This window comes from Cryptomeria japonica, chromosome 2 (assembly GCF_030272615.1).
Source record: "Cryptomeria japonica chromosome 2, Sugi_1.0, whole genome shotgun sequence".
Taxonomy (NCBI): domain Eukaryota; kingdom Viridiplantae; phylum Streptophyta; class Pinopsida; order Cupressales; family Cupressaceae; genus Cryptomeria; species Cryptomeria japonica.
Genome location: NC_081406.1, coordinates 129,302,243 through 129,325,016, shown reverse-complemented (window position 1 = coordinate 129,325,016; position 22,774 = coordinate 129,302,243). Strand labels below are relative to the sequence as shown.

Sequence of the window (22,774 nt, the reverse complement as noted above, 5' to 3'; positions counted from 1 at the left end):
TAGTCTTAATTCTATATGTACAACTATATTGGCTAAATAATTACTTGATTTATTGACTAATACTATTGTTATAAATAAAATATAATCATCCATTTGCCTTCACAACACTAGAATTACGACGCCACTTATCTAAATTCATGAGTGAGAAGGAGAGGAAGAAATTGTTGGTAGGGAAGACATTCAAATTTAAAATCAAGTTGTAAAGGACCATAATAAAAAGGACAATGAGCATCAAGGGAATTACTTCCCACTAAGGTCAATAAAGGTAGTAATAAGCATGTACTAAGTTTGGATTTTGAGGGTAGTATGGCTCTTAACAAAGCCTTATATTTGGAGCACCATGGACACATATTATAAAAATATGGAATTATTTATTCAAGGATCAATTGTTCCAATGTAAGGAGAATGACATTTCTCAAACCCACTAGTCACCCTTATTTTAGACCTAAATTAAGAATTGGGTTCTACCTTCAAATGATTTATTCTATTTGAATTAAACAAGTTTCTAAAAATAGAATAATCATTGATTGCAAAATTTATGAGACCCTATCATAAAGCATATGTTGTGAGAATTCAGGTAAAAATTGTTGGAGTTTAAATACAAATTGAAGTAGCAACCATGACAAAAGGGTTTTTCTCCTTCAAATTCTTCTTTGAGGATGATTAAATATTTTCTTAGTGGTAAGACCTTGATTCCTTGGAAAAGATACTTCAGTCATAAGTAATTTATGCTCATCTTTTAACTTAAAAAAGGAATTGCTTAGTTTGATGCTAGTGTAGATAGGATTACCTAGGCTTCTACTTCAACTTTATGATGAAGAGTTATTCAAATGTATTGTGAATTCATATAGCAAAATCTTGTCTATTAATATTAAGACCAAAAAAAGAAGATTAATTTGGTATTCATAAGGATTTGCATTTGTATGGAGAGAACCATGACTCTTCTAAGACAAATACCCCTAGAGCTTATAAGGTGGGAGTCTAGAAACAACTCGTGATAATGAAAAATTTACCTATGAGATGTCATAGGTGCAAGAAGCTTGATCATTGGAAAACAGATTACCCTTGCAAAAAACCCAAATTAAGATAGAAAGAGAACCCAAGAATGAGCTCCCAAAAGATCTTAGTTAGAGTCAAAACCTTAAGTGATTAGAATAAGAGGTCAAGGAGAGGTAGGTCGATTTTATAAAAGGAGACTCGTTGGAAACCCCTAGCTCAAAAGCTAAAGAAGAGAGATTTCTTGATAATGAGGATATGGAACCCCTCTCAACCATTGTTAACATTCAAAGGGAGTTACAAGTCCTGGAAAATTAGGAATATTGGCTATATGATGATGGAAAAGCTCAAAAATATTGTCAAAAGTATGGAAAAATGAAGAGTTTGGAAAGGAAAGGGTAGAGGAAACTCAACAACCCTATATCAACAAAAGGAGAGTAGGTCCTTTGAAGGAAGAGTCTGGGATGAGGATATTCTCAACAAAGGAAATTCAATCCTTGCCCTTAATGAACAAATTACAAGAAAATAATGGTTGGATGCCACTTTATAGGAACCCTATTTATATTCTAAGGAAAAAGTCCCAATGGAAGGAGAATTCACTTTGGTGATTAAAAAAATCTAAAAGGAAGCCAAACTTATAAATCGAGGAGATTAAGAGTCCTACAATTGAAGGAAGGTAGAAATATTATAGGAAATTAATTAGAGATAGGAGACTATAGACTATAAAAGAGTTGGATAACCTTCTACTAGGAAAACCAAAGCAAGATGTAAGGTGATTGTGGTTTAGACCAAAACATAAGGGGGGCATATCCTTCAAGAAATGCAATTCAAATGTGTGGAAAGGAAGAAAGTGAATAATGGGGCTCAACATAATCTTATTGATATATGGAATAAGAGTACACCTAATCCTAGGGAATAATATTCCTTGCATGAAATGTCAAAGGATTGAATAACCCCCAAAAGAATGATCTTCTTGTTAATATAGCGAGACAAATTAATCTATTGTAATCCTAATACAAGAAACCAAAATTCAAATTAAAAGGGTTATAAAAATTTAAAGAGTGGTTTATTTAAAGAAATTGGATGTGTTTGTGTGGATGCTAATGGGGCTTTGAGATGAATTTTCACCCTTTGGAATGTTGATAACATTGAGGGTACTCTCCTAACATCATATTATAATCATATCTCTATTTGATTTCACCATAAGAGAAGAAAATATTTTATGGATAATGTAAAATATTTATGCTATTAATTTTATAATATCAAGAAGAACCCCTAGTTATGGATATGATGCATTTGGAAGAATCCATCACACCACCTCTTGGTTGGTTGTTGGAGATTTCAGCTTTTTGTTAAAAGATGAAAAAGGTCACTCACAAGTTTCCATGGAAATAAAAGAATACATAGCTATGTTTATTAACCAAAATGCTCACATAAACCTTGATCTAGAAGGTGCTAACTTTATTTATTATAATATTGCAATAGTTAAAATTAGAGTCAGGGTTGAATTAAGATAGTAAAACCACTAAATGACCTAATTTACCATTACATTAATGGGGAGATGGAATCTAATAGATCTAGACCTTGATGGACCAAGATTCTGATCACATTTTGGGCCTCCTAAATGGGGCTCTTTCTTCCCTAAATTGAATTTAATTTGAATTGTTAAAGATTAGGTCAAATAGTGAATTATTTAAGCATTCTGATAGAAATAGTGAGCTATATATGTCATATGGAGCCACCAACTTGGACCTAAGCAAAAGAAGATGATTTGGATATGTTCCAAAAAGTTCAACTTGATTTTTTGGGACCGTGCTACTGGTTGCCCTACTCTTTTGAATTTCTCATCATTACAAGGTGAACCTATTTGTTTCTGTGAATCCTAGACAATTCTCCTAAAAGAAACTCTATACCTATTTCCTACACACATAAAGAAGGGGGAAAATGTTGGGAATAGGGGTTTTCCTTAGTTCAAACCTTGATTTTGAAGTTAACCATGAAATTGAATTAAAAATGTAAATGAAGCTATCTAAAACACTAATGATATACCTTTCATAAATTTTTGTTTGTCTTCACAAGGAATTAGGGTTTCATGTAGATAGTCTTCATAAAATATAGAACATGAATGTCATCTCCAATGCTTGAATCTTGACTTCACTTATGCTCCAATGCTTGCTAAAAGACTGATTGTTTGCTCACTTGAATGTAATATCTCAAATTTTCTCTTTTGAGTTTATTTATGAACTCCAATTAGGAGTGTTAGCTTTAAAAGGAGAAGGGTAGACCACCTTTTTATACTTGCTAGTCGAAAAAAAATTCTGACAGGAGTCGATACAAGATCTAGATCCCCATTGAAATTAGGTGATTGTTATGAGGCCCCAAGATGGGCCCTTTTTTAGAGGACCTTGGCACCGAGTTTCATGGTCTTGGAAATCATAGCTCCGAGATCAAAGGGAGACAGTGTAGTCAGTGAAAAGTTGTGTTTTATAGTTGGTGTGAGTAGAATCAATGCTTTAGTTAGGCCTTAGAGGACAAATGCCAAAGTGAGGCCGAAGTGACGAAAAAATTATCGGTGTGCAATTTAGAATGATAAAAATATGTAGGTTGGTTGTGAGTTAATTCAAATAAAAATTGATCACACCCAAATAAAACTAAAATAACTAAATAATTATAGTTTTTTCTTATCTTTCTTTTAACTAAATTGGGATTGGATCATTCTTCCATCATGATGAATAGGAATAAAATGGGAAAACATATCATTTGAATAGTTACATTTTTATGTAATATATTAGTAGTTTAGTTAAGCTATATATTTCAAGTACTAAAATGCAATGCAATTAATATACTTTTACAAAAAAAAAAGAAATTAGATGAAGAAAAAATAATTTGGATGTATATATGTGAGGGGTGTCTTTAATATTTCATAGTTATGGTATTTTGAACTATCTTCCATCTACAAAATAACAAGAGTCTCAATTATATATACTTATGTATTTGCTAACAACAATTTGATTTATTAGTGAATATATAGATGATATTGTTGTTCCTTTAAATTTATATTAATTTGTTTTGTCCAAATATTAAATACAATAAGTTTATATCATTTTGCAACATTTCTTTCAATAAAGGGGTTGCATCTTTTGAAAGTATTACTTTTGAAAAAAAACATTATTCAAAAGATTATATTGTTGTAATATAAGGTAAGGTCACCTCACACTCGAAAATCATACCAACAATTATTTATGTTACATGAAAGAAACATCATTTCATTAGCTATTTATGTATACTATCACAACACACTTAGAAATTACAAGTTTTTTTATAAGATTAAAGGAGCTAAGAATAATTACATGGTTAAGCTATATGTTTAAAGCACTAAAATATACTGCACCTAATATAAATTTAAAGAAATTTAGAAAATAACCAAAGAAAAAATAATTTGGATATATATATGTGAGGGTGTGCTTATTGTTCCATGGTTATAGTGTGTTTGGCTATCATCCATAACCTTAAAGAATAATAATATTATTAAATTATCAACAAAAACTAACCATTTATTTGCCTTTACAATACTAGAATTGGGATACTACTTATCTTTCATGAATGAGTAGAAATGGAGGGAGAAGGAGAGGAAGCAATTGTAGGTAGGGAAGAAAATCAAATTTCAAACCAAGAAGTTATAAAGAAGGAATTGAATAAAAAAAAAAAGCATCAAGGGGCTTACTTCTCATTTAGGTCAATAGAGGTGCTACTAAGAATGCAATGGGTTTGGATTTTGAGGGTAGTGTGTCTTTCTATGGAGCCCTCTATTTGGAGCTGCTTCATGAGATGCATACTCAACAAAAGTGGAATTCATTGTTGAAAGGTCAAACATTCTAATGAAAGGAGAAGGGATATCTCTCAAAACCACCAATCTCTTATTTTAAATGCAAATCAAGGTAAGTTATAATACTTAACATCGTCCTAATACTTAGGCTTGATAGAAGATAGAGAAATTAGTAAACTGCTTCTTTCTTGACCAAAAAATAATATGTGAACTAGAAGAAATAATTCGTAACCTAAATTGGACCAACAATCCTAAGATTCACCTACCTAATCTAAATATGTGTATCTCACCAAATTTATGTGAATGTCTATTATATAAAGATTCCCAAAATTGAGTACTCTAAAGGCAATGGAATATACTTGACTACATTCCAATATATCTTATGGGTCTCTTGCACAAACCAAGAGGCCACCATGGCCACAACATTTGAAATATCAAGCCTTGTATAAGTTAAATAAATTATGCTTCCAAAATTTATCAATACAAAGTACCATCAACCAAAGGTAAAGAATATTGAGCCCCAAGTTCTCTTGAACACACCATAAGACTAAGAGGAGGGGGATGAATCAATATGAATCTCAAAAAACTTTATTTCTAATTAGTTAAACTTCAAACCAAAATTTAATGTAATTATGAATCATGAAAGCACAAAGCACACCACACACATGAACACCATATTTACATGGAAAACCATAAACGGGGGAAAACCACGATGAGAATCACACTTGTAATTTATGAATAATTGATTACAATGTTTAGCTCAAGGCCAAGAATCTCACTACCCATAAAAGGACTTGCAAGACTAAGGATCACAACCTTAGGGAAAGATACAAATGCGCAAAATGCCAAAAGGAACACACCTTCTTTCAATAGGTGCATGGTATCAAATGAATTGAAATGAGTAAGATCTCTTGATCATGAAAGTATCCTTGGACCATTGTGTCAAGCAACCAATATCATGGCAAACACATCTAACTTCAAACTTTGTCTCAATACTCTTCACAACTGCCTTTCACACTTTTTCTATACCAAATTTTCTTGCATATCATTCAAACCCACTCACATAAATTCACATCCATCCCATACTAAACTCATACATATGTGCTCATATATGTACAGGATAATTCATTGAAACCCTAAACAAGGTCGAACATTGATAGAATATACAAAATTACATAAATCCAGCCACCTAGACCTATAACATCATTCAAGTCCATGTAAAGAGATAGAGAGGATCCAAACACATCACAACACATCCTTCTCAAATTATTCCAGCAAACCACACACACTAACACATCCTCCAAGGTTAGCACCAAATGAAAATGTAAAGATAAACAATTTAGCACACCAACCAGTTGGCCCAACATCGTTCCCTAATGCACAAAACATAATGTGGATCTATACACACCATGGTGAGACCCATATTACTATCAAAAATCATCCACCAAAGTATACCCAAATAAAAAATGCATGATCCAAATAGGATACACCACCTCAATCAATCAAAAACCAACTTAGTTGACACTGAACTTAGAACATCATAACTTCACTTTCCAAGCAAACCATCACAAGAAAAATGACCTAGAACATTGCACAAACCAAGTAAACATGTTGTTCAGGGATTTATTCTATTTTGTCTGCTATCCTTATGTTGGCTCAGTCTCAAGACCCTAGCCCCTACTGGGCTAAGGCTTGGCATCTAGGTTTTACTCCTAAAATTAATATTTTTTATGGATTCTTTTGAAAAATAAGATTTTAACCACATATAACTTGAGAAAGAGGGGTTTCTGCATCCCCAACAGATGCTATCTTTTTTCTCAATGATGAGGAATCTATCAACCAAATTTTTATACACTATCCCTATGTCCAACGTATCTGGGCTATATTTTTTCAGCATTGGGGTTTGAATTGGGTGTTCCTAGAGGAGATTCAATATTGTTTCAAAAGTTGGTACTGCAATACAAACAATCTGACCATAAGAAATTTATGGAAGTTTTCATTTCCACATATCCTTTGGGGTATCTAGAAAGAGAGGAATAACAGAATCTTCAAGAATGATATTAACCCCTCTGAGGTGGTTTGGGCCAAGATAAAATATAATTTTGTTGAGAATGTGATGGTTAGGAGAGATCATTACTACAATAGTAAGGAGGAATTTTTATGTTCTCAATAGCTAGTACATCCCATCCTACATGGACATCAATACCAACCAAATCAAAATAAGTATGTGCAACTATTCTTTTCCCCCTAATGATTGGTTTAAGGCTTGTTAGATATTTGGTTAATCCCAAAGACACTGAGAGGGGGGGTGAATCAGTGTCTGATCGGTAGATGAAAGATTTAAACTTAATTGCAATTTTGTAACTGAAATTAATATACCGATAAGTAAACAATAATACAGTAAAGAGAAACAAAAGAATCAACATTAATGCACACCATAATACATATATTTTGGCGAGGAAACCTGGTGAGGGAAAAAAACTCAGTGTGATTTGTGACCCACAATATTTACTCACTGACCAATATGAATAAATATTACTTAGTACAATAGGGGCCTACACATGCAAGAAGGCCAACTTCCTAGAGCCCACTGCTCAACAACAAAAATGGAGGCCCACTGACTAGACAATTGGATGGTTAAATCCAATAACAATGTACTGCTTCAAAATAGCATTTGCAATGCTGGATTCGGTACCCGTTTAAGCTCTATCTGATACGTCTACCAAAAACCTTGCTGGTAAATGATTATGCTTACACAAAATAGTCTTCACTTTGCTCTGCTTCTTATTTGCTCTCAAGATAAACACATCAAATTGCATATACAATTATCCGGTATCATATCCCTATCTGATCACATATACTACTTACATACACACATTTCATTACCCACTTCATTTCAAATGACCTACAAGATCTCATACAAATATGAGTCTTTGTAATACATCATGTCGGACATACAATTAAGATTTACATTACATAAACAATATTATTGCCAAGTCGGCTTTGGATGTCAGTATGATTTGTTGCCAGTGTAAACTGGATGCTGATGTGAATAATACTTATAGTATTTGCCGGTGCTGGTAGGTGAAGTCTATTGCCGGTTGAACCTATGAAACCTTTTTGAATCTTGTTGCCACTTTGTTGTCATCAATGATAATATCTAACTTTGTCATCTGAGTGTATAATGCCAACAATCTCCCCCTTTGACATTGATGGCAACACTCATGAGAAAAATAAAAAACTAAAATCCAAAACTAAAAGTGCTTCCCCTGAGAAAATGATCTCCTTCTGTTCACTTGTCACCATTCCTTACTCTGTATAAATTTCACACTATACCACTCCCCCTTTGACATCAATGACAAAGGATGTCAAAAGTATTAAAAAATTCAAAAATTAGCTAGATACCTGTAGTCTATTATGTACAATCTGAAAAATATCTGCCAAAACTAAGTTAAGACCCTACAGGAATGTTGCACTGTCAGAAATTATTGTCTCTGTCTACCTGATCATCCTGGTAAGATAGTGCATTTGTTGTTCCAGTGATCTATCTCTTTGAATTTCTTCCTTGGATAGTTCATTCCGGTTTGTTAATAGATTATCCAATCTTGGGCCAAGTTTATTCTTTAACTCCTGAGTTTTCATCCTCAACCTTTCTTTCTTTCTTTTTCTAGATTTTCAATCTTTTCTTCATGAATAGCCATTTCCTAATCCAAAATTGATGTTAGTTCCGAAGAAGAAATCATGTTATCTGCAATGTAATCAATCTCCTTATGAGTTTTCCTTATTTGATCATCAATATCTTCTGTTAAATGATGAGGTTTGCAAGCTTCCTTGTATAATTCCTTATATTCCAAAATAGTGGAATTCAATGTGTGTAGCAATGAATCAATCTGCTAAGTACAATCCTTTATTTTTTTATCAAGGAATTCTTCCTTTTCTTTATTTACTCTTTCTTGAATAGTTTCCTCATTTATTTTATCTAAAGACTAAATATTAGAAGAAATGAATTTAGACAATGTGTCCAATATACCTATTGAGCCAACAATGTGATCTACCTTACACGTCGGTGCAATCATTTGCAAAATCGGTAGATAGTCATCAATAGCCTTAAATGCTAAGGTATTGCACTCTGTTATCTTCTTTATATAATCCAATAATACATTAGTGACAGTTGTTGGTCTGAAGTCCAAAATAGAAGTACTAAGAGAAGTGCTAGGTTTTGTATTAAGTTTCTTCTCTTCTCCAGATACCTATTAAACCACCTTACCCACTTCCTTATTCTCATCCTTACTCTCATTCTTATTTTCTGCCAGTTTAGATTCTATTTGTTCTTGTTCTTTTTCTGCCGGTATCTCAACATTCTGTTGAGTGTTAACTATGATAGATTTTGATTTCTTTTCCTCAGCTATTTCCTTATCCATAACAATATTGAAGTCCTAAGTGTCAACATTCATTGTGAATAAAATGTTTGACTCAGGATCAATATCATCTGCTTTCACTTCCTTTGATATCTTTTCTTCAGTCTGATTTTGCACATCTATCAGTGTCTTTGCTATTGCCAGTGGGGTGTCCTGAGTCAGTGGGGTAAGTTATCTTTTTTTGTGAAGTCAGGTACACTTCCAACCTTATTCTTTCCTTTATCTCCTTTTTGGTATACCTTAGTAAAATATTTGTTGACCTTTTGTCTTTCTTTTTCTTATCTTTTCTCTTTCTCCACAAAGAAAATATCCCATTTATCTATTGTCTCATCTTCTATTTCCTTTATTCTACTGGTCATGAGGCTTACTTGCCAATGACCACTTGCAAAAATAGTTCTATTAGCTTCAGCTATTAGTTCATCAATTTCTTGTCTAGATTTAATTGGATGAACAACCAATAGTGCTCCAACCTTCAATTTCTTATCCAATTCCATAGTAGACCTTCTTTTAGCTTCAAGTCTCAGATATAAGTCATTAGGGGGAACATCAATGACTTCAATAAGAATTTTCTTATATATATCTAAGTACAAAATTATACTCTCCTCAATGGTATCCTTATCAGAATCTTTGAAAGAGTGATAGAACTTACTAACATTTCCAAGATTTCCATCTTGAGTTATTTCATTTACAAGCTCTTTTGGTGAAAGAGTATTGGATACCTTTTGTTCCGGTTTCTTTTGTGTGACCTTCTTCTTGGGACCACTAGGCTCTCTCACAACCTGTTGTTTCTTTCTTATAATCCTTGTTTTCTTAGGTGATGGAGTAGGTGCTGGTGAGGATTTTCTCTTCTTCCTATCCACCCTTTTGAATTCTGCAGCCTTGTCATTATCAGAGTCGGATGAGGTAGCCATAGGAGAAATATATGCTACCAGTTAGTGTTATGATTTTATTTCTTGTGCAGCAACACCACTCATCGGATCAAGTTTTAACAATCCCTTTGTAATAATTTCAATAAACTTCAAAGCATGTTTCAATATTTTGTCTCTTTTCTTCCTCTGCTTATGAATTTCAACATCCTTTTCAATAGTTTCAGCATTGCCAAAGATCTTCTCTGTCGGTTTCGGTGGAGAATCTAGGAGTATCTTTGCATAAGATTCTAGAATTTTTGAATTCACTTCATAGCCCATCTCAGCTACCTAGACAGTTCTAGGTCTAACTGCCTCCATCCATACTTCATCTCTCTTAATAACAAAGCATATATGTTTGTCATATTTATCAATAATATTTTGAGGGATTCTTTCCCTTTGCTTCATTTTAGCTTGAAAGTCCTTGAAGTATTCCTTTACTTGCTTATCACCATCTGAACCCATGCCGGTTATTGTCTCCTTAATCTGTTTTCCAACAAAAATATCATAGGTAAAGTCTTTGTGGCCTATATCAGGAATCTCCTTTGAGAAGTATAGCATTAAACATGCAATCAAATTTCCAAATTTGAAGGTTCCCATTTTGTTACCTTCAATTTTGTCCAAATTTTCTATCAGTTCATCTTTCAACCACTCACAAATGTCAATTTGAGCATTGTTCTTTACCATCTCGTAAGCACTGTGAATGCATAGACTGGAAACAGAATTCAGCCTATTTGTATGAGCAACTTTATATCCAATAACCATACTAGCATATTTGACATTGTTATCAGTTATATGGCTAACCCTAAGTGATCTATTATCTGATGTAGTGTCGATTAAGTTCATAACCTCTTTGTTTGGAATTTTCTTTTTCTTCTCAGGCCTTGTGCCAGTAGAAGGTAAACCAATAACAACCCTAATTGCTTCCTTAGTGATTTTGCAAACTGAGTCTAGTCATAAAAATTCACCGTGAATTCTGTGAAGAGCATAATGGACAATCTCATTTAAAAATTCAGGCATGTGAAGGATGTCAACTAAACCTAAATCATCCACAATCTTGTGTCCTGGTTTGACTACAACTTGTTTGTCTATGATAACATTCATGAACATGTTCTTTAAATCCTTAGACCCTAAATCTTCAATGTTACAGTGAATGTATGCCCTACAGTCTTCAGGAAATGCAACTTCCTTCGGGATTTTTGAAAATACACCAATGGAGTCATCCAACTTAGCTATCGTAGGGATTATCTTAAAGATTGGTCTAGGATGCTTGATATTTTCTATAATAGTAGGGTTTGCAATGAATTCAGGAACGGAAGATGAAGAAGCCATGTCGTAAAATTAATACCTTTATGTGAAAACCTTGGATGTCCTAAAAAATCTTTGCTGCTTCGCTTCTTGAATGTCGGTGCTCAATTTCTGCACTCTTTGAATACTTGAATGTTGGTAAGTCGAAATGAGAGATTTCAATGCTTTATAACCAAAAGTTAACGTAACAATCGCATTAAATGCTTCGCCAGTTAAGTGAATACTCAACATATGTGTTGATAAAGAAGAATTATAAATTCTTACCACCATCTAAGGGTAAAATGCATGATCTTCAATCAATTTCCTTATCCCTAAGGATTATTCCTTAGTTAGATGAAGAATCTTCTACCGGTGCAGGATTGCTTTGTTCTGCTGGTGTAGAGCCAGATTCATCATTTCTCTGATCTCTCTTCTTGACCCATTATTTAGAGAATTCTTGCTTGATTTCATTCCCTTTTTCCTTGCCTTTGTCATTAGATCCTTTGTTGTTTGTCAATACATTCTTGCTTCTACAAAATCTTGCAATATGCCTAATCTTGTTGCATGCATAATAGGTTACATTGTTTCTTTGAATAGCTTTTCCATAACCTTGCCCAGTTTGAGTTCTGCATTGATTAGATAGATTCCCAAATCTACCACAAGCATAGCATTTTACATTCATTCTACAATTGTTTGAGTTATGACCATGTTTATTGCATTTGGAACATTGACCAGTGGATGAGTTTGTATTCTGATTATTCCTAAATCTACACTGATTTGCTCTATGACCAAATTTGTTGCAATTAAAACATTTGCCATTGAATTTATAATCATTGGGTTGCCTTACTAGTTTGTTGTGATCATGATTGTTTGCAGTTCTAGAACTTCCAATCCAAGTCCAACTTTTTCTCCATCAAGTTTCTGACTTTTCAGCATATCATCAAGCTTGTCTGAACTCCTTTTGAATTTGTCCTTGTATTCATTCGCAATGACCAACTCACCTTCCAGAGTGCTAACTTGTCTCATAAGTTCCTCTTTGTCATGTTGCATCTGAATTAACTATGTTTTGAGAATATCACTTTCATAACTAAGCCTTAGAGATTCATCTAATCTTTCATTAAGTCATCTGACCAAATCTTCCTCATTCTTCTTTCTATATTCAATATCCTTACATAGTCTCATGGTTAAATCTTGAATCTCTTTCTTCATGTTACTGTTCTCTTGTCTCAGTTTCTCTACAATATCTCTGAGAGTTTCTTTTTCTTCACCATCTTATTTTTGTAGTTGCACATGTAATTATTTTCTCTTATTTTGTGCTATGACCAAGTTTTCTTGAAGTGCTTTGATGAATTCCCAAGAAGATTTGATTTCTTCTTCCATTTTGATATTCTTTAATTTTTCTACATCAAAATCTTCAAGAGTCGCTTCCAACTGTTGTCTCATACTTTCAATCAGTACCAGTTTTAGAATCTTCCTCAAGCTGTTAGGCTTCTGCAAATAGAGGATCATGCTCTGATACTAATTGTTAGATATTTGGTTAATCGCAAAGACACTAAGAGGGGGGGTGAATCAGTGTCTGATTGGTAGATGAAAGATTTAAACTTAATTGAAATTCTATAACTGAAATTAATATACCAGTAAGCAAACAATAATGCAGTAAAGGGAAACAAAAGAATCAACATCAATGCACACCATAACAAATATTTTGGCGAGGAAACCTGGTGAGGGAAAAACCTCGGTGGGATTTGTGACCCACAATATTTACTCACAAGGCCAACTACCTAGAGCTCATTTTTCAACAATAAAAATGGAGTCCCACTGACTACACAATTGGATGGTTAAATCCAATAACAATGTACTGCTTCAAAATAGCATCTGCAATGTTGGATTCAGTACTGGTTTAAGCTCTGTCTAATACCTCTGCCAAAAAACTTGTTGGTAAATGATTATGTTTACACAGAATAGTCTTTTCTCTGCTTTGCTTCTTATTCACTCTCAAGATAAACACGTCAAAGTGCATATACAATTATCTAGTATCATATCCCTATCTTATCACATATACCGCTTACATACACACATTTCATTACCTACTTCATTTCAAATGACCTACAAGATCTCATACATATATGAGTCTTTATAATACATCATGTCAGCCATACAATTACAATTTACATTACATAAACAATATTATTGCCAAGTCGGTTTTGGATACCGGTATGATCTGTTGCCGGTGTAAACTAGATGCCGATGTGAATAAGACTTGTAGTATCTGTCGGTGCCAATAGGTGAAGTCTATTTCCAGTTGAACCTGTGAAACATTTTTGAACCTTGTTGCCACTTTGTTGCCATCAATGACAACATCTACCTTTCTCATCTGAGTGTATAATGCCAACAAGGCTAACTTCAATGGGGCGGCTAAAGGGAACCCAGGGCCTGCTGGCTATGGTGGAGTTATTTGAAATGGTGTTGGTTTTTGCATTGGTGCAGTGGCCTTTCCCTTGGGGAACTAGAATAATCATCTGGATAAAGCTATGGGTTCCTCCAAGCTATCAAATTAGCACACAATCTAGGAGTCAAATTGTTATGACTGGAGAAGGATTCTAAAAACATTATCAATTGCCTCCTTGGTAAACACCAACCCTCATGGATGATTAAAAATATCATTGATTCAGCCAAAGAGATGCTTGAGGGGTTCAATCAGTGCTACATTTATCATGATTACAAAGAGGCCAATATGAGTACTATCTGGGCCGCCAATGAGGCAGTACAGAGTGGGCAAATCAAGATTTGGAATAGCAAGGGGGAGCTCCCTCGAGTGGCACGTAACATCTTAAATTATGAAAGATATCATGGTAAGCAAGGTCGGATTTGAAATCATTTCCCAAGATGATAGGGGAGGTTGTGGCATTAGGAAATGGTTTTGTAAGCAGCCAAGAAGGAGGTACATTAATAATTGTTGGATCACCTCGCATGCTTTGTGGGCATTTTTTTCCTTTTGGAGAGGAAGCATTAGAAATAGCCATTGGCTTCTAGTGCTTTCTTCCTTGCTAATTAGAAAGTCTATAGCAAAGAGTGGTATTTGCAGGAAATCACAGTTAACATAAATCAATAAGAAAATAGGAGGAAATCACAAAAGAATAGAGGCAACCAAAATTGATAAATGGCAGGACCGTCCTCAGGTCTAGGCTATGCTGCAAGAAGCTAAAATGACTGATTTTATGGAGAGAATGCAAGAGAAACAACCAAAAATTACAAGGATTTTCAAAAGGGATGGAATAAGGGCACCTTGAACATTGACATTAGGAAGGTCAAGGTGAATGAGACCATGATCCCTGAGGCTATGGGTCTACCGATGGACGGTATCAAGTTCGGGATAGGAAGTTGTCTGATGTTGTAGTAAAGAAATTCCATAAGGATGAGGAGGAGAAAGCGAGGCTAGTGAAGGGAAGTCACACTTGCTACTCCCCCAAGGTAATTAAGTTGATATGGCGACGGGTTTTGTTTTCTATTATAGAATTTATCACTTTAGATGGGAGATTTACTAGGGTTTACAGCTATGATTTTGTTATTCTAAACTATTTTTGGTATAAGGAGAAAATTTCCATCCCATATTATTTGTTTTGTGCCCTTAATGTTGGCAGAAATGACTCTATCTCCAACCCCAAAACAAATCTTGCTATGCATGAGGGTTTGATAGTAATTTTGTACAATCATGTCAAGAATACCACCGTTCATCTGAACATTGCAGAGGTTTCTGAGTCGAACGAGGAATTGGAAGACTCAGATGATGATGATGGTGAAGGTTACGACACTGAAGCTGATGTTGAGGATGACCCCCATATCATTGGGCCAAGAAAGAGAATAAGAAAAATAGGGCAAGAGAATCAAAGTAAAGGGTCGGCCAAAAGGAAGAAGAATGGGGAGGATGATGAAAGATGGTATGAGGAGGAAGACGCGACTGATGATGATATGGAGACTGATAGTGAGGAGGTCCAAATCCTCTCTAGCCAGAAGCATAAAAGGAAAATTCTAAGAAATGAGGAGGTGGGAGCTAAGAACCATTTTCCCTTCTCGACTGGTTCTAAGGATAAGGGCCTAGGTGGGGAGGAAACCTCCATGAAGGAAGTGAAGAGTGTAGATTTGAAGGAAGTGGGTCTGGAGGTGAATTTGGATCTGGTAGGAGACAAGGCCCAGGATGGCTCCCATCTAGATATTGACCTTTACTTCAAAAATGGCATAGATAGCTTCAACAAGGTTTTCCTCTAGGTTAAGAAGGAAAAAACAAGCATAAAAGCCAAGCAAACCCAGGAAGCCAACAAAATTGAGACTTTAGAAGCTATGGGCACTGGTAAATTTAGCTCCCTCCCTAATTTTTTAAGTGAACTTACCAAAGCAATCAATAATGTTGAGGAGATCATTAATTCACAACGTAATAGCTTCCAAATCCTAGAGAATAGAGCTGGGGCTATTGAAAAAAGGCAGGAAGGGGTTGAGAATATGCTCAAGAAGATTGGGGAGCAGAGTCATAAGATCTTAAAGGCCACCTGTGCAAGCATGAAGGTTCTTATCAGCAAGCTTGATAGTGATCAAGGGGAAAAGGCCTCTGGGGACATCACTGAGGTGAAGGAAGACACCCCTGAAGAAAAGATATATACCTGAAAGGATGCAACCCTCAAGGAAGTCTCACTAACTTAGAATATGATTCAGACCACACTCCAAAAGAAATGAACTACAATGGTAGCATCTACAAATGTTGGATGATAGTTCTAGTTAAGCACAATTGTCTTCTCGGCAACACCAATCTCACCTCAACACTACACTAAATGATAGGTCTCTTGTTTTCACAATCACCTCTCTTTGATAATGCAGACACAATACCAACACACAAATTATATAAGCATCTCACCTATAAATACAAATCATCAACCTTGATAACGAGGTCGACTAAACCCTAACCCTCAACTCATAATTACAATAATTACATTAGAAGATACAAAGTTGATCACCAAACCAATATAATGATTTACATTACATAGCATGGACCTAATTCAAATTCCCAAATGATCACATCCACTGGAAATCATGCCAAGATCAACTACAACATGCTACACTACCATAAATACCACATAACACGAAAAATCATCACCGGTTCATAGAAATCACCAAAAAACTTGCATAATGATCAATGCAGATCACCAAAAAAAATAGGACACGACTAGGAAACACCAGCAAACACGTTAGAACCATCTAAAATAGTTGCACCAACACCACTTTTCAAATCTTCATCGACCAACATCTCAAAGCTCAAGAACACAACCAATTAGCAACCGCCACAAAGAAAGATAACTTGGGGAGCACCAAATCATAAACCATCAGAAATGAAGATACACAAGATCATCCCAAACAATATCCCAAAGTCTTAGCAAAAGATCTGATCACACTTGAATATATCAGAGAAAATACCGAATTCCACAAAACAATGATCAACAAAACCAAACTTCAAAACTGGATCAAAAACTCTTTCCAAAATTACCATAATAGATTATAGGAATATGTTGATATCAATGACAACAATATCCTAGCAGCAACAATGAAAACAACCAAATCCAACAATCTCCTCAACAACCCAACTGATTTGGTGCTCCGCAAGTTATCTTTCTTCATGACAATTGTTGATTGGTTGTGTTCTTGAGCTTTGAGATGTTGATTGATGAATATTTGAAAAGTGGTGTTGGTGCAACTATTCTAGATGGTTATAACATGTTTTTTGGTGTTTCCTAGTAATTTCCTATTTTTTTTGGTGATCTGCATTGATCGTTGTGCAAGTTTTTTGGTGATTTCTATGATTGGTGAAATGAAGTTTTTATTAGGTTTGCAGATTGCTCAAACAGAAAAAGGTATCTTTATATCTCAAACTAAGTATATGAAGGAATTGTTGAAGAAGTTTGGACTAGATGATTCCAAACTGGTTGGAACTCCTATGGTGATTGGTTGTAAACTATCCAAAAGTGATAAATCTCCTAAAGCTAATCAAAGTTTGTACAGATGTATGGTTGGTGGACTGCTACATCGTACTCAAACTAGGCCTAACATTATGCATGTTGTGTATATGGTGCTAGATATCAAGTTGATCCGAAGGAGAGTCATTCCTTTTTTGTTAAGAGGATATTCAAATATCTAAAGGGAACTATGGATTATGGTTTATGGTATCCGAAGAATGATGATTTCATGTTATGTGCTTACACTGATGCAGATTGGGCTGGTGATGTTTATGCTTGAAAGAGTACTACCGGTGGAGCATTATTTTTAGGTAAGAAGTTGGTTTCATGGGATAGCAAGAAACAAGATTACGTATCTTTATCTACTACTGAAGTTGAGTACATTGTTGCTGCTAGTATCTGCACTCAGATAGTTTGGATGAAGCAAATGTTGAAAGATATTAGAGTTTTTCATGATGAGCCTATTGTTATATACTGTGATAATTTTAGTGCTATAAACATGTCAAATAATCTGGTGCAACATTCAAAGACTAAGCATGTGTTAATCAAATATAACTACTTGAGAGAGAAAGTCAGTGAAGGGAAGGTGAAGTTGGAGTATGTATCTACAAAGGAACAAATTTATGATATTTTCACTAAACCTTTGCCTATAGATACATTTGTTTATTTGAGAGAGAAGTTAGGGGTATCCAACCCTCCTGATGAGAATTAGGTGCATTGAGTTGCATCGATCTAGTGGAATTCAAAACCTTATTCTTTTATCTGGATTGATGAGTTGATGTTCCTCCTCTGCTGGAGTAGTCTGTTGATTTGGTTGTGTATCCTAGGGGGAGAGATTCATGATTCTATATTGGGAGAGAGTTTGATTTTTTGTTTTGGAGATCTTTGGCATTACTATCAAAGGGGGAGAGAGATCATGTGAAAAACTGCTTTATCTATTTTGATCTCAGGGGGAGTTTGTCGGTGATATCTTCTTTCTTTGCATTGACTATTTTTCACATTCATATGTTTCCATCAATGACAACAACATATCCTAGCAGTAGCAATGACAACAACCAAATCCAACAATCTCCTCAACAATCCAACATTATAGTTATATCTCTCTTAAATTAGGCTAAAAAGTATCAAACATAGTTAGAGGGCACCCTAGTCCAGGTGTTCCTACCTATTCAAAATTTGAGATTGTTTATTATAGTTTTCTCTACATACCAATGGCTTTTTCTACTATTGGATTTGAACCTACAGAGAAAAATGGTGGAAAATGGTTGTACTATATAGGTGATTTCCTAAGATAAACCATGTGTTGGTTTTCCCACCTCCACAACAACTATGATTGATAAAAAGAGACCTTATCTTTAGGAAGGACAAAGGTTCAATCATAATTAAAATGTTGAATTGACTATATTACAACTTAAGATTAAAAATGATGATGCGTAATTCTCTTTAGACAATTCCTCCAAGTAGTGATGCAATAACATGATAAGCATAACATAATCAATCATGAAATCATACTTGGATATAGGTTGTTGTAGCTTTCTACTACTTATTCATAGATCTACTCTTGATTGAATTGGATAGGAATATTTTCTCTTAGGATTTCCTATCTTATATTGCGATGCCTATGCTTGCATCATCATAAATTGTCACTACTCACATTTCTTCGATCTCTTTCACTCCATCTACCAATAGTTCCCCATTGTACCCTCTTTATATGTTCTTGTTTTTGAAAGGTTTATGTATTTTCTAGACCACTTTGTTTCTTAGGGGCTTGTCTAAGGAATTTCTAGTACCTAATTCATTGAACTAGTTGGTTAATGGTCATTTTGATGATGATTAATTTCTCACTCTCCTTGAAAAGGAGAAAAATATCAAGGAGGCAATCAAATGCCTAGATATATTTTGTCTTGCATTAGATTTATCTTTTCAGTGGAATCAAACCAAACAATATCACTAATTTACTCCCCCTTCATCACCTTAGCTTCATATCTTTAGCTATAAGTGGATTAATCATGGATAAATCTTCACATTATTTGGCATTCCCTTCACTTTTAAAGCTTATAATTTGGCACTTTGGAATGTAATTATCGCCAAAATTGAAAAAAAGAATAATTATTTGATCATTTAGCCTCTTTCGACTTTGTTGGAAAATTTCAATTCTGTTCCAATATTATCATGACCACCCATGTGTACACTTCATCAAGTTGGAATCTTTTGAAGACTTCTCACTTGAATCTTTAGAAACATTTTTGGGATTTTCTCTAAGCTTCCTCTAATGAGAACAAGTTCCATCATGTTGCTAAGGAGTCCTTTTTCCTCCTTCATGATTTTAGAGGGTTAGGACTTCTTTCTACCTAGCAACAAGGTCTGGCTCTTTATGTCAAGTGGGTTATTCTTTCCCTTCTAGTAATTTAGCTTGGAAATTTCTTCTATGGCATTGCATTTCTTTAGGTTTCTTGATCCATCAACTTAAGGTGAATTATTTTCAAACCCTTCTCCTTGTGAAAGTATTCATTCACATTAAGGATACTTTATTACCAAAATAATTTGGCATGCTTGGGAAGTTGTCAAGCCTTAGCTATGTTAGGTTGGATCTTGTTTTAGGGATGAACTTTCCTTCAACCAATATAGCCTCTGGCGGTCTCCTCTTATACTATATCAAAGGGCCCCCTTTAGATAGGCTACCATGGTTTAAGGCCTTGTGTTTTCATAAAAAGGCATTTAAATCCCTCAAGATTTATTTTCTAGAACTTCTATGAGCCTTCCATCTTGGTACAAGCTAAAATTCTAATTCTACCTCTCTCAACATTACTAAGAGACTTTTGATATTTTCATAAAGACTATCCTACTAGAAATGTTGCATAAAATTGGGGTGATCCAAACCACGGTACAAGGGTTGATGATGGACTCCTAATACTACCTTTTGAAATTATAAGTCATGTCATGGCTACCTCTAGCTTTCACCACATCATCCTATGTTGTCTAGTTTAAACATGAGATTGTTGAATATTGGCTGATCCATTGTCATTGATGTCAAAATGTGACATATGCGAAAATTGTTGATGAAGAGATTGTTGGAAAGTTTTATGTGTATTCTAGTATTGCAGTTTGATTAGATGAGTTGGTTTATCTTGTGTATTGTAGATGAGGTGATGCATTTTAAAGGGTTTCTGGTATGTTGTCTATAGATAGTTCATTCCCATTTGCAGAGGTTTGCATGATGATTTGATTGAGTTATGAGATCCGATGTTGGGGATGTTATGCAGTTGTTTGTGTTATCCGGTATCTGGTTTGTGCTCCATATTGCTTTGGAATTTCTATATCTTTGGTTGCGGATGTATGGAATGTGTTATGGATGTTAATGTGTGTCCTCAGTTTGATTGGTTAATGATTTGGGTGTCGACAAGCGAATCTTTCTGGTTGACAGTCAGTTATGTTGATGTTCTTGAGCTACGGTAGAGAAATAACAACGATTCTGGTAATTTGAGTTGTTGCGGTTGTTGTGATGCAATTCATATTGTTTGTGAATGTATTTTGATCGTGTTCTATGTGTATTGGTGGTTTGCATTTATTATTGTCCGCATTATTGAATATTTTTCTTATCTAGTGATGTTCTTCATGTTATACCATATTCTTGGTGGTTGTAGCGTGTTGTAGATCATTGAGGCGTAATTGTTGGAAGTGTTGCATGTTTGAAGTATTGATTTGGGTCTAGACTATGTCTTAGCTGACATTGTTTTGGTCTTCATGTGCCATTGTAGTATGTGAGGATATTATTTTGTAATTTGTATTGAGGGTTTAGCCAACCTTGAAATACAGGTTGAAGGGTTTGTATAAATATATGTAATAATCATGTAAGATGTATGTTTGTGAGTGTGTGCATTGTAAATGCGAGTGAATGATCAAATTGGATGTGCAAACAAGTGATTTGATCTTTCGGAAGTGTGGAGAAGAGAAATTGTGTGCTTAATCGAAACTGTACTCAAGCATATGGAGATGCTATTTTCACAGCTCATATGATCCAGATTGTAGTTTGAATGTTTTTGTAAGTCAATGAGACTTCCTGTAAGGCAGTGAGCCTTCCCTTAAGGTTGTAGCCTTTTAGGGTTTCGTATTTTGAGCAGTGAGCTCTAGGCAGTGTGCCTGAATGCATGTGCATTCCCATTATAATATTCACATTTACTCCTAATAGGGTATTATCTCATTTTGGGTAGGTTCCCATCATGGTTTTTCCCTTAACCGGGTTCTCCATATCAAAATTTTTAGTGTTATGTGTGTTATTGATGTGGTGTTGTTTCATAATTTAATTGTTAATCATCAAAACTGTTTTGTGGTTTAAGTTGTTGAAGTTTTGGTGCAAACTGATTCACCCCCTCCCCCCCTCTCAGTTTGTTGCATTTTTGCCATCAAAGATGACATTTGCAGTCACCTATCTTGGTTTGGCAATGCAATTTCTAACATTTTTTTAGCTGTTGTTGAGATTAAGCTCACCCATTTTGCTTGGTGCATTCTTTTCCAAGGCTTACTGATTGGCTCTTGGCTCTAGCATATGGGCATTCAAGACCCTTGATGCCCATTTTGTGGGTATGTGGAATCTTTCAAACACCTATTTTGGTTCTATGAAAGAGCTTAGTAACTCTAGAATTGGATTTAATACTTCTTTCATCCTTTTAGAGAAAATCCTTTCTCCTAGGATATGGCTCTTCTGGGGGATAGGCCTCATATTCCCTTTAAGTATGTACCCAGATATGGCATGCTTTCAGGATGGAGATTCTCTTTAGCTTGTAGAAAGATAGAAACTATGTTATTTTTTCTAATTATAATATGGAGCAAAATGCTTCACTCTATTTTACAATCAGCATATGCTCAGATGTGTTTTTATAGATTTAGGTGCAAAATTCCAAAAGTGCAACAATTCATTTAATTAAAATTTGAATTTGAAGAAATAAATTTAAAATATGAAGTCCCTTATTAAAATTCCACTCATAAAATGAGTTCTATGGAGAGTGAAAATTTGAACGAATATATTGATAATTTATAGATAAAAATTCAATCTTATAATCAATAGTATTATCAATTACGCTTATTAAAGTTGGCTTAGAAGACATCATAATACTTTAAAAAATAAGAGAATCTAAAATGATTAGATTATACCTTAAACGAAGAAATAAAATAGAATATTTATCTTCTACATGTGATAGATTGTAGATTGATTCTCGAGACTACTTGATTTGTATTTTTAACATCAATCACTTCAAAAAAAAAAAAAAAAGGTTTGAATTCTCTTTTCTACTCCAATCCTTATTCTTCAAAAATACAAAACAAAATAAAACACACTTTCTTTCA

The 22,774-nt window shown here is 34.5% G+C and overlaps 1 protein-coding gene across 1 annotated transcript in view; it reads right to left on the bottom strand.

Moving 5' to 3' along the window:
• LOC131036358 (ethylene-responsive transcription factor RAP2-3) overlaps positions 1-22,774 on the bottom strand; it is a 96,044-nt gene that overhangs the window by 71,692 nt on the left and 1,578 nt on the right. The window lies entirely within an intron of this gene.